Here is a 5,776-nt window from a genome sequence, read left to right on the forward strand (position 1 = left end):
TTTTTATTTACTATGCATTTATTTAGTGCATTTAATGTACTTTCACTAAAACCTCTAAATACCTAAGTTGATTATACCGTATTGAAATGTAAACCTAACATCTACATATATGATATCTAGTGTTAGGAAGAGGCGTTAATTATTATTACATTAAGAATTTAGGAAATATATTTAGTTGAATATATCAAATTAGTGGTATTTTGTCAACTGAGAATATTTGTAGCATTGAATTTTACTTTATATGGACAAAATTTTCATACAAACTCTTTTTTTCATTGAGAAAATATTGTAAAATATGGCACCCCCAAGATTCATGTTGCAAAAATTACCTCACGGAGTGAAATGAGATGATTAAGACAGTTATCTTCGGGTGGCTCTTAGGCAGCATGGTATTGGCCCCCGGTCCCCGGGAACTATATGGCCCACTTTGAGAACCCCTGGTCTAAATCCCAAAAAGTTTTATGCATATTACAAAACTTTGAAAAATCAAGTCTTAATTGGATAGAAAACAGGCCTCATTTGGATAATTACTCTGATTCCGATTGAGGGAATAACTGACAATAATAAACCAACGAGAAATGGTGTAGAATAGGCAGACTAAAGCTAGGTATACACATGTATTTCTCATTCGATTTACGATTTTTGGTGAGATCCCACACTAGAATTTTCACCGGGTGTACAGTTCTAGCGTGCGAATTATTCCTTGCACGAATTCAAGTTTCTGTGCGAGTTTGACGACAGCGGCCGTAAGTTATTCTCAGCCTACTCTCCCTTTTTAAATTGTTGAGACGCCAAACTACATTGACCAATAATTATCAAGTTTTCACTTATTGTTGAAATGGGGATAGCAAGTTTTTTAACAGTCCTTTTACTCTTGATACGTCACAATAATTAAAGAGATTTGCAAACCCAATAGGGTAAATAAACTAAAAAAATTCCAGGTATTTCCGTAATAATTTTTGTGATATCGAGTTTTATTTTATTACTACTTCGAAATCTGTACTGAGTTCATTGAGGAGAGTTACGGTACCATTTTTCCATGCAAATTATTGCGAGGACTAATGCTAATGTAGGAAGAATACACGTAAAACCAAAAATCCTGTAACTAAGGATGAACTGTATGAATCATATGTATCAGTTAGGCATAACTTTAACTAAATTTTTTTCACGAATATCAAAGGAATGATACTGATTTGATTCTATGGAATTTAGGTTATCCGGCCATTTGGCGCTTTGGGGAGATCTGGTATCTTCTATTCGTACCTCATTTATCAGTGTAATAGAAACATGAAGTAGGTACTTTCCTTTTTTACTCAAGGAATCATTCAGCATTTCCTTTTTCCGTCTCTTTTGTTTATGTGTAATAAATCGTCAGCTAACATGCATGCAATGACGCCGCACACCTTCATCGCTTCCTTGTTGAATACTTGCGGGTCTCCACATTCTTGAATTTTATTTCGTGTACAGTGTTTTTCATACGTTTGTCCTACGTAATGCATTCCATGAATAGCACGAGTAATAGCATTCTATGCACCATACCTAATGGACACTTTCTATGAAAACTTTAGTGAACTTCGTATAAGGTTAAATAACCACACTGTAAAAAATTTTCCGTTGAAAAAACGGTAAAAATCCTGGCAGTAATGTTGCCAAGCATTTACCGTTAAAAAAACGGGTCCCGTAATTTTTAATGTACCATATTTTCTCCCGTATTTGAGAAAATACCGTATAAAATTTTAACCGTAAAATTTACGGTTTTACCGTTAAGTTAACCAATAACATACCGTATAATTTACGGTTAATATTTTTACGGGATTTTCTCAAATACGGGTGAAAATACATATATACAGGCTGGGGCAAATCAAATGCCCGAGTTTTGATAGGCTATTAGGAAAAGTAAAACAATACTTACAGAATTATTTGTTGTTTTATTCGAATCAGTATACAATGCAGTTTGTGTGATCACTTTTTGAAGATGGCATCAGGAAGATGGTGGCCGTCTGTAGCGATGAACTCTTGAAGGCAATGTCTGAAGTTTTCAGCTGCTCTTCGGCTCATCTCACTTTCGGCCACACAGTTTGGAAGAATTGAAGATGCGAATCCGGGAGGAAATCGCTACAATACTCCTCGAGATCTGCCGAAGAGCAGCCGAAAACTTCAGACATCGCCTTCAACTGTGCATCGCTACAGATGGCACCATCTTCCTGATGGCATCTTCAAAAAGGATCACACAAACAGCATTGTATGACCTGATTCTCGAGTAAAACAAATAATTCTGTAAGTATTGTTTTGTTTTTCCTAATAGCCGATCAAAACTCGGGCATTTGATTTGCCCCACCCTGTATATCACTGCGCTACACAACCCCACCCGCCAAACTTTGGAGTGGCTAATTTAAGAAAAAAATAATCCTAAAAACATTTTTCATACCTTCCTTGTGGGGCCACATTTTATTAAACATTTGTAAATTTTACCAATAGTCATTTATACATGTTTTTTTAAATTTATTTTTTGTAAAATTATAATTACATCTCATACAATATCAAAACAGATAAAAACTAAAATTGGTAACAAATCCTATACATGTAACATATTTATGTCAAAATTATTTGACAAGAGTATACAGTAACTTTTGGGATTGTACATGATTTTTCTAATATTTCTTTGAATTTAATGTTAATATTTCTTTGCATTTTATGTTACAATTGAAATAGTAACCAAAAATTCCTTGTGCAGGTCATATATCCAATTGGAGAAAATAATGAGAAGATTAACTTTTAAAAAACTTTATTCTTGAAAAACAGATTTATAACTTTTTTAACACAAAATTTAACATTAATTATTTATACAGAAGAGTGTGAATGCTTTTTCACTCCTTATTCCATAAGCTCATTGAACTTTAATATTCTTCAATGGGTGTGTGCCACGTTTTTCTTTGTTCTGGTATTTTTTGTCCCTTTTTCTGCATTTATTTTTCAGAAACACCTGTAAAAATGACAAGATATATGAACATAATGGTAAAAATATTGTAAAACAACTGCTCACCACCACACATATTACAAAGTTACAGTACATGGACATTTAAATATAAATTACTTCCTGATATTCTTAAATTAAAGAAAAAAAAAAACTCAAGTAACTTATTACAACAGCTTACCTCTGCATAAATTCCATTGTGACTGAAGCTTCTGATGGGTAATAAATATCATATATCAAAAATGCTGCGAAAACCATGGCCATCGCAGCACGAGTGAAGTCAAGTCTGAGTTGATGAATCTTCCATCAACTGCAACTATGAAGCGGATAGCCTGGGAGCACCGATGTTCCTGAAAATTAAGCCTTGGTGAAATACTGTAACAATAGAATTTTGTAGTAGCATGTGTGGTGGGAATAGAAAGCATGAATTAGATGAGAAAACAGAGAAAAATGCCAATCTATATATATTATTTAAGTGAAGCATTGTTTATTGCAGAAACTGCCAGGAAAAAAATATTTTCACAGTGGGTGACAATTAGAAGGCCAAACACTAACAACTGGTAGGAAGAGTAACTGATATTACATAAAAAAAATTATGGATTTTACTAGACAGGACAGTTTATGGATATATCATGCATTAGAATGCAGATTAACAAATTATAAGGTCCCTGCGAGGAAGTTGCAGAATTCAAGTACTAATCATTGCACACATACACTAGTACATTCATACTATGAAAGGCAAAAATTTTGAGTTATATAGCATGGAAATAGGAATAGGGAAGTTTAAAGGTAGTAATAGTGTGCAAATAAAGACAGTCCTGAAAATAGTATATTAGGAACAGCAGCATGAAAAGTTGAGATGTGGAATTAGAGAGGATCATATGGAGCATCACAAACAACAAAGAAAGGTATAAACTTTGAAATAAAATAAAGCATAAAGGTGGTTTCAAATTGAGAGATTCAGAGCATAAGCATGCAATGATAAGAAATCTTACTATAATGTATTAAGAGTTAGGAATGATCAGATTTAGTCACATGCAATCCTACTTATATAGTAGTAATATTTTAATAATTATATGATTTAATGACTTAGATAAAAAAAAAACCTTCCCCAATTTTGCAAAATTCAAGCAGGCCTAGGATCTACCATTGTTAAAGAAAAAGTTATCACATTATTTACATAACTACTTTTAAAACTTCTGATTCTTCCAGAATGACAGATTGAGTATTTTTTAAACTCATTAATAATCATGCTTAATTTAGGTTAAATTGGTGTTGGCAAAAAAAAAAAAAAAAAAAAAAAAAAAAAAAAAAAAAAAATAAGTCCTTTTTGGAAATTTGGAAATGGCCACCCTAATACTAGGAGCTTCAATTCATTCCAGAGATGTATAACTTCAGTATTTGTAATAACTCTCTGCTATCATTTGTTTCATATTTCAATCACTATAGGCTACACAGAAATGAGATTAGTATGTGTATTTCATGCCCACTTGAGTGCTGTGAGCAAAATTTTAAAAAATACTCAATCTGTCATTATATATGTATATATATATTACATATATATATACATATACATATATACATATATAAATATGAACTGGTAACAATGTTCTGTAACAACAGAATTCCATCTAATAAAAGGAGCCCATAAAAACACCAAAATATAGAGAAAAAAGTACTATATTTCAGAGACTGCTGTCTCCCTCTTCAGGTAGATGAATGAGAAAAGTTTTCTGTAAACTTTTCTCATTCATCTACCTGAAGAGGGAGACAGCAGTCTCTGAAATATAGTACTTTTTTCTCTATATTTTGGTGTTTTTATGGGCTCCTTTTATTAGATTATAAATAAATTACATATATACCATATAGGTATGTATTGCATATATATATACTATATATATACTATACATATATTAGTATAATACATATATCATCATATTATATATACTATATTACATATAATTTTATCTATACCGTATATACATTACATAATAGATACATATATATACATATATATATACATATAGTATACATCTTACATATATATATACATATATATACATTATATATATATATCTATATATATATATGCATATATATATATATATATATATATATCCTATATATATATATATATATATATATATATATATTATATACTTATATTATAAAACTTGACTTGAGTGTTTAAATCTCAAATAGTGTATGAATAAAGAACTGAAATTGATTAATATTTAAATGTATTGAAGATGGAACAATTTATTACATAACTGGGGTGAAAAAATTAACATTATTTCAGAAACTAAAGGAATTAGCAATCTGATGTTTACATTTTGCCCTTTTCCTTGCCATCTCTAAGAGTTTTCTGTTGGCTAGAAGTCTTTTGTAAATGGCTGGACAGATATAAGTACACTGCGGCTCCATGCCTAGTGTTCCTAACTGTGCCAACAGCCACTATATAAAATTATTGGCCTCATAAAAAAAAAAAAAATGGTTCTTTTGCCCATCAGTTCTCACTGTTTTCGTATATGTATTTGTTTATATTTTTAGCATTAATATTTTTATTTAGACAAACCCAAAAAGCAGGAGAAATTAGCGTCCTTCTTAAGGTGAAGCAGGACCGAGGACAGAATGCTCAAAAACAGGAGTGTCCTTCCTAAAGCAGGACGTCTGGCCACCCTACCTAATATGTAAGAAGAGGAATCTAGTCTAGGAAGTAATTTATTTAACCCAAGGTATTGTTTAAGCTGGCATAGGCTAATAATTATAATATAATCCACATTAAGCTAGTCATAAAAGATC

The 5,776-nt window shown here is 31.4% G+C and overlaps 1 long non-coding RNA gene across 1 annotated transcript; it reads right to left on the bottom strand.

Moving 5' to 3' along the window:
* Positions 1 to 2,768: 2,768 nt before the first annotated feature.
* Positions 2,769 to 3,999, bottom strand: LOC135211658 (uncharacterized). Its single transcript, XR_010313699.1, has 2 exons — positions 3,156 to 3,999; positions 2,769 to 2,983 (listed from the first exon to the last, which is right to left on the bottom strand). It is a non-coding gene; the product is annotated as an uncharacterized LOC135211658 (long non-coding RNA).
* Between the last annotated feature and the right edge of the window lie 1,777 nt (positions 4,000 to 5,776).

The sequence above is a fragment of the Macrobrachium nipponense genome, chromosome 4 (genome assembly GCF_015104395.2).
Source record: "Macrobrachium nipponense isolate FS-2020 chromosome 4, ASM1510439v2, whole genome shotgun sequence".
In the NCBI taxonomy this organism is placed as follows: Eukaryota; Metazoa; Arthropoda; class Malacostraca; order Decapoda; family Palaemonidae; genus Macrobrachium; species Macrobrachium nipponense.